The sequence below is a fragment of the Lepus europaeus genome, chromosome 8 (genome assembly GCF_033115175.1).
Source record: "Lepus europaeus isolate LE1 chromosome 8, mLepTim1.pri, whole genome shotgun sequence".
NCBI lineage: Eukaryota > Metazoa > Chordata > Mammalia > Lagomorpha > Leporidae > Lepus > Lepus europaeus.
Window position 1 is genome coordinate 4,068,712 of NC_084834.1, and position 16,810 is coordinate 4,085,521.

The 16,810-nt window shown below is 37.0% G+C and overlaps 1 protein-coding gene and 1 pseudogene across 1 annotated transcript in view; one reads left to right on the forward strand and one right to left on the reverse strand.

Moving 5' to 3' along the window:
• Positions 1 to 16,810, reverse strand: part of FSTL5 (follistatin like 5) — an 873,635-nt gene that overhangs the window by 323,031 nt on the left and 533,794 nt on the right. The gene's annotated exons all lie outside the window — the stretch shown is intronic.
• Positions 375 to 12,678, forward strand: LOC133765423 (NADH dehydrogenase [ubiquinone] iron-sulfur protein 4, mitochondrial-like; annotated as a pseudogene).

Genomic DNA, 16,810 nt, shown 5'->3' on the forward strand with positions numbered 1-16,810 from the left:
AGAGTTTCTGAGTACTAGTAATTAAGTCTTTCAATGTGAATGAAAGGGAAAAAAGCTTGTGATGAAATGAAGAAAGAGTAAATTGTTTCCAATAACAGGTCAGAATGACATTTCAATTTAATTGATTGACAAGCATTCTTAGGAGGCAAAGAACTATTAAACATGAAATGAATATCAGAGGCAGAGTTATAATAAGGCCGGCAGATTGCACCCAAAACAGAAATAAATTATTGAACTGCCAAATTGACATGTAGTGTGTCATAGGCATTGAAATAAAAATGATGTTGTTTATTCACTGATAGATTTATACTGCAGGTGAGGTGAGATCCTTGCTGGCTGGCTTCAGAACACAATAGCATAGCTGAATGGGTAAAATGCATCATTATGCTGGGAAACATAAATTGACTGGAAAGGAAGGAGATTTATTTGGGAAGTTGAAGAAAAAAGTACTGAATTTCACTGACCAAATAGCAATTAAGTGAAATGCTGTCAGCTGTGTTATCAGATAGCATTGATTCAATAGTCACTTCCTAATCTTTACATTTTAATGTTAAATATCAGTTTTGAAACTAACTTCTCTATGCATTTCTGCTTATAATTGCTAAAATAATAAAACATTATTGGAAATAAGGATGTGGCTTCCTTTTCTTCTTTTCAGGCGATCCTTATCAACCATGAGAATGAACAACCACGCCGTTGACATTATCGTCTGACTGGCATGTCTACTAATTCTGCATCCGACAGAAAGCTGCCCTTGGGTTTCCAGCTGACTTTCCCAGACATTCTTCACTTCTCTACACTGTGACTGCATCTTGCATTTGTACTCTGCTCAATGTTCGCCATGTTAGAAATAGTTGGAAATACCACAAATAATTATTGTAATTAATTTCCTGCAGAGGTGCTGAACAGTGTTCCCTACTGTGTTGTTGTGGCTGGTGATATTTTCCATGGGAAGCTGAGTGGAGAAAGTGTCATCCTGTAATTGGCAATCAGCAGGATCATCTGCAGGTCCGTGCAGCACCCACTGCAGCCAACTCTGCTTCCCTTTCACCACGCCACTGCCTTTCTCTCTTAATCCAATCTTCCTCAAAGCAGAAAGAGGATATACATCGAGAGGATTTTACCTATCATAACAATTCAGTAAACACAACTTGGCTTCTGCTTGCATTAAGATGATAGGACAAAAAAAAAAAATGGGCCATGAAGTCATCAGAGAAGGATGAATGTAAAATTCACATATACTCCAGCACATGTAACTGAACTGTATCAACACTGTAAACACACACACACCACTGCACATGTAACTGAGCTCTGTCATCCCTGTAACACCCAACTGGGTTCCTTGTTATTCACTCATGGAATATAAACATGAACAGAAAGATTTTTCCTTAAATTTGAATGATATTTAAAATATTCTAAAGACTATCTTGGTAACCTGCATTATAAATAATTTATGCATTTGAGACTTATTTGGACCTTTTTTCTGCAGATTTCATGTCTTCGATGCCTTATTATACACAGCTACATACACAAACCAATTATTTTCACTGATTACTTCACAAAATCAAGTGGTGCAGCCTTACATTTAGCAGGAAGGTGCGCATGAGCTGTTTTCATGTCCATCTTTACTGCTCTTTGTGACAGTTAATAGTAAACAAAGATTCAATCTCACAAAACACCTTTACTCTTAAGTTTCATTAATGCTATCTTGTGAATGAAGTGCAAAAATGTAACTTTATATATCATTTTAACATGTTTAGAAATGTGTTAACAACATAAAAATAATCAAGCTTTCATTCCATTTAAAAAAGATTTTAGGACCCAGTTTCATAGGTCATTTGTTCTGTAAGCAAAGAATTATTTTATTGATTGTAGCTATATGTTTATAAATAAGAGTTCCAAAGAAATATTTAAAACTCAATCTCTTAATATTGTTTGGGTATATATTGATGTTGGTTTATTGATTTGATAGCATTCTATCCACAAACATATTAAGCTTGTTATACATACACAACCACTCACAGTAAATAGCAATGATTATTTCAGTAGCGTGCTCCAACCCTTCAACTTTAAAGATAATACATTTTAATGATTTTAATGACCAGACTACATAATGCAAAAGGCCTGTAAAATCATTTGGGTCTGGGGCCAGTGCTGTGATGTAGTGGGCTAAGGCTCTGCCTTCAGAGCCAGTATCCCATATGGGCACCAGTTCAAGTCCTGGCTGCTCCTCTTCCAATTCAGGTCTCTGCTATGGCCTGGGGAAGCAGTGGAAGATGGCCCAAGAGTTTGGGCCTCTGCACCCTTGTAGAAAACCTGAATGAACCTCCTAGTTTTGGCTTGGCCATCTCAGGGAGTGAACCAGAGGATGGGAGAACTTCCTCTGCCCCTCTCTCTGTAACTCCACCACTCAAGTAAATAAATGATATATTTAAAAAAAGAAAAATCATTTGGGTCTGGCCCTGCAAAGGCAAACACAGGCAGGACTCAAAATTCAATAAATTTATAGAAGGCTAATTTTTAAATTGATAATATTGCATGGCCCAAGAATGATGTTATAAAGACCGAAATGGCCCTTATCAGAAAACAAAGATTCCCAAACCTTAAGATATCCTTTAAGTAACATCATATGTCACACAGTGTCAGGAGTCATCTGGAAGCCCAACAGATGGCAAAAACATACAGATTTATATAAGCAGTGGTACTGAATGCTTTAAATACTTCCATACTTCACTAACCTACAAACCTCACCTCTTGTAGGAAGGTTTCTCAACTATTCAAGGAACAAAGTTCTAGTGGCGTTCAGTGTCACGTCATGGAGACTAGTAATGCCATCTCCAGCCCAGCTCTTTGCTTTTGAACTGTTAGGAAAGTTAAGAGTCAAGCAAAATAGTTTCCTGCTGTGGATCTTCTTCTAAACTATTTTTTTTTTTACATTTTTCACTATATGGCTTAAGAGAAGATTAAGAAAGTTCTTTCAAGAGGAAGAAAAAATTAGAAGTTGTTTCTAGAAGAATCCTAAGCCAAAGAAAAAACTTTAGTTTAGTTAAACTGAAATCATGAATGGCATGTATTTCTTAAGTATTTATTCCAATGAAAACTAGTTACGGGAACTAGGATACAATTATTATGATGTTCAACGTGTAATAGAAGGAGAACAAAATATTATGATTTCTGAAATACCTGTTTAAAAGGGTATGCTTTCAGTAACATTGATTGAAAAATTTCTTTAAAATCCTAAGACAGGGGACCTGCATTGTGGCATAGTGGGTAAAGCTGCTGCCTGCAGTGCTGGCATCCCATTTGGACGCCAGTTTGAGTTCTGGCTGCTCCACTTCTGATCCAGCTCTCGGCTATGGCCTGAGAAAGCAGTGGAAGATGGCCCAAGATCTTGGACCCTTTTACCTGTGTGAGGGACCCAGAAGAAGCTCCTGGCTCCTGGCTTCGGACTGGCACAGTTCCAGGCATTGCAACCATCTAGGGAGTGAACCATGGAAGACCTCTTTCTCCCTCCCTCTCTCTCTCTCTGTCTCTCATTCTGTGTAACTGACTTTCAAATAAATAAATTAAATAAATATTTTTAAAGAGTTACAGAGAGAGGTAGAGACAGAGAGAAAGGTCTTCCATCCACTGGTTCATTCCCCAGATGGCTGCAACGGCCAGAGCTTCCCCAGGTCTCCCACAGGGGTGCAGGGGCCCCAGGACTTGGGCCGTCTTCTACTGCTATCCCAGGTTATAGCAGAGAGCAGGATCAGAAGAGGAGCACCAGGACTAGAACGGCACCCATATGGGATGCCAGCGCTTCAGGCCAGGGCGCTAACCTGCTGCACCAGAGTGCCGGCCCCTAAAATAAATCTTTAAAAAAAAATCATAAGACAGAGTTGATCATAAACAAGATTCTGCTTTTCTAAATATTTATATCATTTCAAGTTCCTAGGTATAGACTTTATTTTGAGTGTTTCAGTTTATTAGTTTAAACAGTATTCTCATAAGTCTTATTGTTCTGATCATTTTTATAATTCCTATTAAGGAATGAAGGTAACAAAAATTATATTAATAACATAATATTTCCAAATATAACATACTTTTCATTTCTCTAGTCCAATGAAAGAAATTGCTGATTCAAAGCAGATTATACTAAAATAATATTAATCTAGAAATACATTAGAAAAAGAACTTGGGAATCCTAGTTTGGATACATTAATCTTACCATAAAAAAATCATGAGTATTCAATAATAATCTCTTTAACTGGGAAATTCTCAATAGTGACTTTTTGTCATGTAATGGTTTATTTAAAAGGAAATAGCAATGATTAGCTAATTTAGATTTGCCAATATACACACTATTTTCATGATAAAACTGCCTAACATTTTCAGTACTAAATGTTTATCTATAAGGTACTATATACTTCATTTTGTTTTGTAATATAGAATTAAAAAATAAAAATCTAGAAACTTCTTGGCTTTGTTAACAATGGACTTGGCAATTTGGATTAACTACAGCAGATTAAATGAGTGATATGAATAAATACCAAAGCACGGTAGAGACAGCAAAGCAGTGAGGACTTCCCACCTGCTGTCCTATAGACAGCAGCAACTCAGAGGGGAGACTGACATCTGGAACTACGATTTACTCTTTGCTTTTACCATCTTGAGTAGATACCCGATGGTCTGCATATTTTTATGTGGCTGCATTTATATGGAATAAGTAAAATAAAGGATGACCTTTCTCTCCATGCTAGGGCTTTAAGATGCCATTTTCTGCACCTTTATCTAGATTTCACACATGTAAAAAAAAAAATCTTCTCTGGAATAAGTTAATGTCATTATAGCCACCTAACATTGTTATAAACAAGTATGTATTTATAATATCTAGAAAAATTATCCACTACAAAATGACATAAAAAGAGAGAATACAGCATGAGGAAAAAACCTAAAAAACAGAAGTAACAAATCAGAAATACTGTAAAAATTATGAAAATAAATCCCAGTTATAAATTTTCACAAGGAACTTACATCCATTTTTTTTTTCCTATTTGTTTATTTGACAGGTGAGAGAGAGACAGAGAGACAGAGAGAAAGGTCTTCCTTCTGTTGGTTCACCCCCCCAAATGGCCACTACGGCTGGCGCTGCATCAATCCGAAGCCAGGAGCCAGGAGCTTCCTCCTGGTCTCCCATGCAGGTACAGGGGCCCAAGCACTTGGGCCATCCTCCACTGCCTTCCCGGGTCATAGCAGAGAGCGGGACTGGAAGAGGGGCAGCCAGAACTAGAACCCAGCACCCATATGGGATGCCAGAGCCACAGGCGGAGGATTAACCTAGTAAGCCACTGCGCCGGCCCCTAAACCCATTTTTAAAAACACATTATAGGGGCCTGAACTGTCATATGGTAGGTAAACCTGCTGCCTGCAGTGCCAGCATCACATATGGGCACCAGTTCAAGTTCTGGCGGCTCCACTTCCAAACCAGCTCTCTGCTCTATCCTGGGAATGCAGTAGAAGATGGCCCAAGTGCCTGGGTCTGCACCCATGTGGGTCACCCCGAAGAAGAGCCTGGCTCCTGGCTTTGGATTGGCCCAGCTCTGGCTGCCTCAGCCATTTGGGGAGTGAACCTGGAGACCGAAAATCTCTCTCTCTTTGCCTCTGCCTCTCTATAAATCTGACTTTCAAATAAATAAATAAATAAATCTTAAAAAAACACACACACACACATTATATGTCTGTGAAAGCATCAACTATCATTGCGAATGTAGAAAATATAATAACTACAATTAGTAACTGAACTCATTCTCTGAATGCACAGAAAAGAGAATTAGTAACTGGAAAAAAAAAGATTGAACGAAAATTTAGTACTGAAAACAGAAAAAAAAAATGAAAAACAAATGATACTAATGAAAACAGGTTAATGTGGAATCCCAAAGGAAATGGAATGCTGGCAATATTTGAAGAAGTTCCTGGCTCCTGGCTTCGGATAGGCGCAGCTCTGGCCTATCCGAAAGGGCCATCTGGGGGGTGAACCAGCAGGTGGAAGACCTCTCTATCTCCCTTTCTCTGCCTTAGCCTCTCTGTGACTCTGCCTTTCAAATAAAATAAATAAATCTTTTAAAAAACAGTAGCTGAGATTTTTCCATAAGCATAAAAGACATCAATGAATAGGTTATAGAACCCATTAAAGTTGAGTAGAGCAATTTTTACAATATAGACTAATCATCTAGATACTTAGCAGTGAAGTGGAACTGAGGAAAACTAAAGAGAAAAAAAATCTTAATTCATGCAAATTAGAAAATATAAATTGCCTATGTAGTAAGGAGAGTTTGAGAGGTAATGAATTTCACCAGGAAAAGCAGAAACATGAAAGTAATGTGACAGTTTCTTGGAAGTCCTTAAAAAATAATATCAATTAGTATTTTATATTTGTGCATAATTTTTAAAATACATACTTTTTTAAAAAGGTAAAAGAAAGTAAATCTAGAAGCCTTTCTTAAAGTTCTAAAGGATTTTCTTTCAGGTAAAGGAACATGATCCTCAATGGAAGCTCAAAGACACAAAAAGGAAATGAGAACAGAGGAAGTGATCTAATATGAGGATTATTAAAGTTTAACGTACAAGTTTGATGCTTCAAGAATGATAGAACAGACAGTACTTTCATAATCTTGGGTAGGTAAATATTTCTCACACATGACAGAAAAAAGTTCATCATTAAAGAAATCACTTGTAAGTTTAACTACATTACAATTTAGAGTGAGTATTTTCAAAAGATACTATTAATTAAGTTAAACATGCATGTCAACAAGCAAGAAAAGTTACTTTCCATCGATAAAACAAACAAGCATCATCTCATAAGAATAATGAAGATCTCCTGCAAATCAGGAGGAATAAAAATTGAACCCCAATAAATGCTATGTGAATTAGTTAATCCACATGGCTAAAAACAAGCCTGAAGTTCTTAGCTATCTATGTGCTTGTAGAGCTGAATGTTTAATCCCAAACCTTTCCTACTGGTATAAAAATCAAAAGTCTAGTGACAATTTTTCTAGGGAAGAAAATGAAAATCTAAGTTCTTTTATGCCTTCAGTAAGAGTATAAACTTTCAGGGCCAGTGCTGTGGCACAGTAGGTTAGTCCTCCGCCTGCGGTGCTGGCATCCCATATGGGCACCAGTTCTGGTCCCGGGTGTTCCTTTTCCTACCCAGCTTTCTGCTATGGCCTTGGAAAGCAGTGGAAGATGGCAAGCACTTGGCCCCCTGCACCCACATGGGAAACCCTGAAGAAACTCCTGACTCCTGACTTTGGATTGGCCCAGCTCTGGTCATTGTGGCCATTTGGAGAGTGAACCGGTGATGGAAGACCTTTCTCTCTGTCTATCCCCCTCACTGTGTGTACCTCTCAACTCTACCTCTCAAATAATAATAATAATAATAATAAAAAACAAGAGTGTAAACTTTCTCCATGAGTAATAGAAGCCCAGTATAGGCAAAATTGACTTACCAGGGCATGCTTCCAAAGACCGAATTAGCCTGAAGGCTTGAAAAAGCCAAAAGTTAGGTGACATTCAGGGTAAACACTCAGAATACTCTAGATGTCTGAAATGACAGCAGATGCTTTTCTATATATCTTTATATGACAGAAAAAAAGAGGAGGGGCCTAAATGGGAAGTGAAGAGTTTTCTAAGGGCTAGGATAACAGAATCAAAAAAGTAGAGAAGGTATTTCTGAAGATGGGAGGATATAAAATTATTTTTGCCAAACATTCTGAATGGATAAGAAGGACTTAAAATAAAAATATAAATAAAAATGTTTAGCTGCTAAAAGGAAAAACTGGTAAGTTTTTTCCTACGCCATTTGTGAGATTGATGGTATTGAAAATCATGAATTAGAGACTTAAAGCATTTCTGTAAAACAATGAAGCAGAAACTCTTGTGCAAAATTAGAATTTAATTTTTTATTCTCTGTATAACTCCATATAATAAGATCAATATAATACTATAGACAAAACTATATGTTGATGTCACTTCAAGTAGTTTTACATATAACAATAATGAGTTTCATCTTCTTTGCGTTATTAATCACTTGGATATCCTTTCAGTGATCTTATAAATAGAGTACAATTACTATTCAAATTTTCAGTTCAATTTCGTTAAATATCTCTTTCAAATGAATTATATATAGTTCAATTTTAAACTAAAATGAAAACTAATCTATGCATTCAATGATATGTATGACAGTAACAATTCAGAAAATTATTCTTTTGTATGAAGAGTGTTTGCATTTGAAATGAGGCATAACAAAAAGAGTATCCAAAGAGAGAACTACTTGTCCACTCACAGTAGTAAAGTCCATTTTGACTTACGATTTAGAAAAGTTCAAGAATGCAGAGCACTGAATAATTTTAACATTATATGAACATAGGTTGCAATAATAGTTTTTGACATGGCAAGTTCTAATCATCAAGTCTAAATTCTCTTTGCAAGTGAGTTGTTCTTGCAGGACATGGGTGAGAGTAAAAAATTAAATGAATCACTGAGCACATAATATTTTCCTGTCGTTAGTCTAGGCACTAGGCAATGGATTCAGTTACTCATCATAATTACCCATGATGTAAACGCTGATCTTAATGTTATTTTAGTTTTCTATTTGTGATGCTACCATGTGAGAAACAATTAACTGAAGCTTCAGTTGCCATCCTGTGATCATGATGGTAACATAAGCAAACCCACTAGTGGTGACAAACACAAAGATAGAAGGACTTCAGGACTTTGTTCAAAGAGGTCAGAAAAGACAGAAAATTCTGTCTAGATGTATTACAGAACAATTATAATAAAAAGATAGATGTGTAGGCACATAGATCAAAGAAATCAAAAAGCAATAATCTAAACTTTCACCTCAGAAAAATTAAAAACATAATAGCATGGCCGGCGCAGTGGCTCAATAGGCTAATCCTCCACCTGGCACACCGGGTTCTAGTCCCGGTCGGGGCACCGGATTCTGTCCCAGTGGCCCCTCTTCCAGGCCAGCTCTCTGCTGTGGCCCGGGAGTGCAGTGGAGGATGGCCCAAGTCCTTGGGCCCTGCACCCCATGGGAGACCAGGAGAAGCACCTGGCTCCTGGCTTCAGATTAGCTCGATGCGCCCGCCACAGCGTGCCAGCCACGGCGACCATTGGAGGGTGAACCAATGGCAAAATTGAAGACCTTTCTCTCTGTCTCTCTCTCTCTCTCTCTCTCTCTCTCTCTCGGCAAAATGGAAGACCTTTCTCTCTGTCTCTCTCTCACTATCCATTCTGCCTGTTATACAAAAATAAATAAATAAATAAATAAAAAATAATAGCTAATTAAATCCAAAGTAAGGAGAAGAAAAGATATTTAAAAATTAGACCAAAAATCAGTGAAATTGAAACCAGGAAATCAACAGAGATAATCAATGAAGAGAAAATTTCATTTCTTGAAAACATAAAATCAGTAAGCCTCAAAATTAGGCTAGCTAAGGAATAAAGTAAAAAGGAAAAATCATGCAAACTCCTAATACCAAAAATGAAACAAAGGGACATCAATAGAAGTTCCACAGACAATAAAATGATTATGAAGAACACTACAAATAAGCCTATCTCCACAGATTTGAGTCTATACAAAATGGAAACACGGTCTGCCCAAACTCACACATATAAACACAGACAATATTAATACACTTACATCTGTTAAAAAACTGAAACAATAATTAAACATCTTCCAAAATATAAAACACTAGGATCAGATGGATTTACTAGTGAATTCTGCCAAACACATTAGGCAGATATTACACAAATCTTCTACAATCTCTATCAGAAGATCAAAATACAGGAAATACTTCCAACTCATTCTATAAGGTCAACATTATTGAAATACCTGAAGCAGATAAAGATATTATAGCAGCAGCAAAAATATTAAGAGAATATCTCTTATGAATACAAAAGCCAAAGTCACCATCAAAGTGATATTTAATTGAATTTAACAATGTGTTAAAAGAATTATGAGCAGAATATAATATAATGAACAAGTGGAATTTATTCCAAATATTCAAACTGGCTCAATATTCAAATAAATTTAATGTAATCCCTCATGTCAACAAACTAAATAAAGAAAAAAAATCATATGATGTCATCAAGAAATGTAGAAAAGACATTTACCAAAAACCAGTATTAATGATTAAAAAAACTCTCAGGAAACTATTCAGAGAGAGTAATGATCCATAGGGAGAACTTTCTCAACTTGATAAGGAATATTGACAAAAAAAAGAAAAGAAAAAAAACAAAACTCCAGGTAAATCACGGCTAGTGATGCAAAACTCAAAATTTTGTTGGGAACAATGTAAAGAAGTCAACATCACCACTGGTTTTCAGCATACGGGAAACCTGAGCTAGCACAATAAGAAAAGAAAAGGAAATTAAAGGTGTACAAATTTGGAAGGAAAAACAAAACTGTTTTTGTGGGTGACATGATTATGTAGAAAATCCTAAAGAAACAACAACAACAACAAAAAAACACTTCTGGAACCAATAAGCAATTATAGAAGGACTGTAAGAAATAAGGTTAAAATGAAAAGGTACTCACTTTCCTACAGAGCAGCAATAATTATGTTGTATTTGAAATTAAAACACAATACTACTTACATTGGCACCCCAAGACTTGAAATGATCAAGTACAAACGCAATTTGAATCTATGAAATGTATTTAAAAAACTACAAACTCTAATGAAGGAAATTAAAAAAAAATAATTAGATGGAGGCGTTTTAATTTGATGTTCTTTGATAGGAATACTCAATATTGTGAAGATGTCAGTTCTTCCTAACTTTTGGGTGAATGCAATCTCAGTCAAAATCTTGCACACATCAACAAACGATCCTGAAGTTTATATAGAGAGGCAAAAGATCCAGACTAGCTAGTACAATGTTGAAGGGAAGAAACAAAGCTGGCGGAATTACAACTTCCGTCGAAGACTTTCTATAAAGCTACAGCGGTCAAGACAGAGTGGTATTGGTAAAAGAATGGGCAAATAGACCAATAGACAGAGAGGCTAGAGGCAGACCCACACAATACAGTGAACTGATCTTTTATAAAGAATAAAGAAATATAATGCAAAAAAATTTCTTGCCAATAAATGCTGTAGGAACTACACGTGTGCACACACACACACACAATGAATCTAGATTCAAACCTTAAATCATTCACCAAAAACTTAACTCAGTAGAGATCACAGACTCACATGTAAAATAAACTGATAAAGGAAACTGTAATATATGTATGCATTAAAAAATAAGATAAAACAGATGCTTGGCACAGTGATAAGATGCTGGTGTGAAGCTCACATCCCATGTAAGAGGAGTGCCTAAGTCCAAGTCATGATTGTGTGTCCAAACTGGATTTCAGCTGGGGTGCAATCTGAGAGGCAGCAGGTGGTGGCTCAAGTACTTTGGTCTGTGCCACCTCTTTGGGTGATCTGGAGAGGGTTACTGGCTCCTGGCTTTGGGATAGCCAATCATCTAGGGAGTGAACCAGCAAATGGGTCTCTCTAAGTCTCTTTATCATTGTCCTTCAACCTTGCGAATAAATATAAACAAACAGTTGTCTTTCAAAACATCACCTACTATAGTGAGAATCACTCTCCTACTTTCAAAAAGCATCATATATAAAAATATCAATGAAATGTTGAAATGATCAACTATGGCTGCTCCTGTGAGATTTGTTGGGGGCAAATACTATGCATGATTTGAGAAACTTTGTGACTGTATTCAAAATTCACAAAGAAATACTGAATAAATTTGTTGTCTTTAAATTTTCAACTTAATGATGGTCACTTAAAATGGAATTTACTGTAGTAGATGTAGAAGAGAAATTGCATATACACATAAAGGAGATGATCTAACATGTAGAGCTTTCTGTGAATACTCATTCATCAGTCAAGACAAAGCAATTAGTTAATCACTGGTTTTCTGTATGTTAATTACATGTTCATTGCCATTTAAAACGTTATTATAGCTGTAAAGAAAGAATGCTAACCTGTGGTCATTCCTTCATCTCATCTCAAGGCAGCCCTGGTTTGTTAGTGTTACAGTCACATGACAGTATTTGCTGTCTTTAATACATAGATTATAGATTACAGTCAGAATTAATTAATAAATTCTGTCCTCTGCACTTGCCTGCAGCAAGGAGGCAGCGGTGTCAGTGTCAGTGGTGCTGAGGCAGGTCTGGGGAGAAGGGCTGTGGCGACAGCTGCCATTTCTGTTTCTAAGGTTCCAACCATGTTGTTGAGCACTTCCACATGGAGGTTGGCACCAGACCAAGCTTGAAACAGGCAACTCGTAACAGTGGATGAACAGCTGGATATCACTACCTCCAAAACTATAAAAGTCTAGACTTTTGTTCCTCCTTGCAATAACAGGCAGTCTGGAGTAAACAACACAAAGTAATGAAAGATGGAATTTGATACCAGGGAACCATGGAGAAACCCTTTGATGGGCTGGGCACCCACAACAGATCCCTAGTCCAACAGCGTTCCAACGTGCAGTGCTAAAGAAGCAGCAGCTGCCTTTGCAGAAAAAAACTGGATGAACAAGGACGTGGAGGAAAGGATGGTTCCAAAGCCCAAGTCCAAGTCTCACAGCACAAACTTTGCTTGGAGCAAAAGAACAGAAGCATCCACAAAATAGGTTGGCACTGACTGTATCTCTGTCCTGTCCATGAATAAGGTCAGCTGCGCAGTATTTATAGTCCACATATAACATATCTCCTAATCTCAGATTTGACCTTAAAACCGCCAAAAATAAACAAACAATACATAAAGTCTATTTTCCATGTAGTCTAATCGCATTTGAGCCTTTCAATGTAATTTTTAAAATAATACAGCTTGCTTAATTAAAACATTTCAGCTAACAATGATTATTTGCCTAATAATGCACTGTGATCACTGGTAAAACAGAGCATTTGCCTTCACTATGAAGTTTTGTCGTTAGACTATCTCACATGTTACAGAAAATAGATATGAATGATGGGGAAACTGAGCACTGGCTGTTCACTTTGACAGCTCTTTGCAGGATCCAAAGGCTGGCCCTCTGCTATGCAAATCCAGAAACAAATTTAACAATTCATCCAGAATTAATTAGGCTATTTGGGATTGACTGAGCTAATCAAAATCACAAGATACTTTTGTTTATACTGGAGTGCCAATTTATCCATTGACAATAGGGAAAGGTTGAGGTTTAGTTGCCAGTGTCAGCTCTGAGCCTGGGAATCTCCCTTCTAATGCCTGGTCAAAAGCTTCACACGACAGATGAACAGAAAGTTACCAAAAAAGGGGAGTGGTCTATTCTCAAGGCAATCCAACTCTGATCAGCTAATGAATTGCCCTTTTCAACTCTAACGACATTTCTATCTAGAGAGATTTTCTTTTACTTGTCACTTTCAAGATTATTGACAAATTCTTAGTTCTTAGCCTTTTTTTTTTTTTTTAGGAACACAATGCCTATCACCATATGTGTGCAATTAGAGTATTAACTCAGCCAGAATACAGAAAATTGAGTACAGTAGAGCCTTCTTCATATCAAATGTTCCCATGGTCCTAGGCTTGGCAAACTGCATCCATGGACCAAATCTGGCCTACCACCTATTTTTGTAAATAGAGCTGTGCTGGAACACAGCCCTACACAGTTAAAGCTCTATTGTCTATGCTATTGTGCTTGGCTGCTTTCACTAAAAATGCATAGTTGAGTAGTTTCAACTGAGATTCTAGGACCAAAATACTCTGTAATCTTTTGCAAGAAGTTTTCTATTTCCTGAAACACTACTCTGCCATTTTTATACTCCTATAAGGTGCATGAGTTCTCGAAATATGATCTATTGGATTCTACTCATTCACTGTTTAGAAAACCAAGCATAAATAATCACATGCAGAATTCATGAAAATCGCTCTCATTTATATACTACTGAGTTAATAAACTACCACTGTATTTTTTAAAAGCTTTGAGATTTCTGTAAATACTAGAATATGATGAGTTTCTACATACCCTAAGAGAGAGTTGCTACTTCCAGAGTCTAACACAACAAAAAAAGTCAAGCCAGCCCAAAAGTAATGCTACCTACTGCTAGCGGCATTATATCCAGGTCTAATCTTCCCAAGTCTGGCATGCAAACAATTAACATTTCTTCTCTCTTCTTAACATCCGATCAAAATACATTCCCAGGGCAGAGGCTCAGCCAGATGGAAAGTAATCTGATTATTCCATACAAATCTTCAAGATATCAGTCTATGAACAAGTTTATTTCCCCAAAAGTATATTTTAATGGAGATTGCTTTAATTGAAGTCTAACTTAAATCACTGAAAGGCTTAACAAATGCTTTGAGAAACAAAATCGTTCAAACTACTCCCTGTCAACTCTACAGCTCTCCATGAAATCACATGAAGCAAGACCTGAGGAAAACTCCCTTGATGTTTCCCTCTGTCGAAAATTTAGACAAGATTGTTGTTTTTATTTATTTATTTATTTATTTATTTTTTTGAAAACTAGAAATACAGAGATTTGCCATCCATTGTTTCACTTCTCAAATACCTGCAGCAGCTAGGGCTGGGCCAGGTGGAACTCTGTAGCCCCCTGGGCCTCCCATGTGGGTGACAGGGACCCAAGAAAATTTTTTCAAGAGCTGCTAAGTTTATCTTTGTATGTAATCATCCTGGAGTTGGGGTGGAAACCTGGTGCCAATTAACAAACAAATAGCCTAATTAGGTTAACACAGATCTGTCCTCCTGCGCTTTTTCTCTTGCTAACCACGGTGCTTTGTAACTCCCCTGTATGTTGCTTCTGCAAAGTCTTTATCTCTATGGCAATCCTCTAGCAGAAAGTCCTCTATGACTTTTCCACTTGTCTGTTTTAATTTTTCTTTGAGAGAAATCAGGTTTTGTTTTTTGATTAATCACCAATTTTTGCTTATCTACTTTACTTATTCTCATTCTTGCTTGAGAGAAGTTTGCAAACTATTAATGAGAGGGTCAATCACATTTACTTATGTTCTATCATTCCACAGAGGTCTAAAATTGAAGAGGCACAGATTGTCTTCACTTGTTCTCACTTGTCCTTTAAAATAAGCCATAAATTTAAGAATTTTACAGGCCTATGCTTATTGCCATACAATGAAGGTTTTGACTCACCTAAAACTGCAGACACATCTTTTCTGCATACGAATATAGCTTTAATTACTTTAAATGTGAACTTCTCTTACCTTGAAGCTACAGGTCTTTAAAAAAAATCTCAGGTAAAGATGGTGCAGTTGGAATGTTTCCACCTAATTGAATGCTATGCCTAGAAACTCAGATTTAAGGTTATTTGTCTTCATCATCACAACAAAGAAGAGATATGAACAATTATGCAATTAAATCAGAAATTGTGAATAGATGCTCTGCACACTTTTTGTTTAAAATAATGTTCTAGATTTAAAACTAGAATTATAACTTACATGATCTGTACAGATCTCAGATTTGCTATGGGAAATTTGATTTGAGGAATACAGTGAAATAAATACTGCAGTCTGTGTTTTGTGGATTTTTTTGAAGGTTTTTTTTTTTTTTTTTTGAAAGGTAAAGTTATAGACAGTGAGAGATAGAGAGAGAGAAAGGTCTTCCTTCCACTGGTTCACCTCCAAAATGGCTGCCACAGCCAGCGCTGCACCATTCCGAAGCCAGGAGCCAGGTGCTTCCTCCTGGTCTCCCACACAGGTGCAGGGCCCAAGCACTTGAGCCATCCTCCATTGCCCTCTCAGGCTACAACAGAGAGCTATACTAGAAGAGGAGCAACCAGGACTAGTACCAGGTGCCCATCTGGGATGCCAGTGCCACAGGCAGAGGATTAATCAAGTGAGCCACAGTGCCAGCTTTTTAAACATGAGTGCTCCTAGTCTTATTATGTGTAGTAACTTTTAAGTATTTGTAGTAAGTTTCTCAATTTTGGGAAGATCTTATTGAGAGTATATCTTTTCTTTCCTTTTATTTTAAGGGAGAGAGAGAGAGAATGAGATGACCCATCTACTCCATCACATGCCAATGCCCACAACAGCTTGCAGAATTCAGGATCCTAGAACTCAGTCCACACCTTCTGCGTGGCTGGCAGTGAACAACTGCTCAGGGCTTTACACGCTGCTCCCCAGAGTGCATCAGCCAGGGTCTGGGATTGGAAGCAGGACTTGAGACTGAATCTCAGATATTCCGGATAGGAGCTGCGACACTACAAGTAGCATCTTACATGTTGAGCCTGTTCCTAAGGCAGTACCTTTAACCTTACTCATGTTGATAAATTTTGTAAAGTTGCATAAATTTCTCTTCTTAAACATATTCTGCTACAGCCAAATCAAAAGGATTCTTGTAATTCTTAAGTGGAAAAAAGCCCAAACTATCTATAATGCCTTGTGAAAAACAAAGCCATTTTTGGTTAACTAGATAAATATGCCAAATTCAAATGAAGATCAGCCCTGTTCTCTGACACTACATTCATTATTTTTGTAATAAATAAATCTTAGCATGGTTCAAGTTCCAAATGTCACCATTTACAGACACAAACACACATTTTGATAGAAAGCTGAAATTCAAAGTTTTACAGCCTTGACATTGTAATAAAATAGATTTCCTTGAGAAGAAAGCTTAAGTGGGAAAGAATACTAATGAGGAAAGAAACGTTAAAAGGTTGAGCACAGCTGATTCAAAACAAGGCTTGCACAGAATAAGAACCATACAGCAGGGAAATATTTTGTGGGGATCCTCGTGCCCATTGGCTTCTTTTCTCAATAGCTGCCATTGA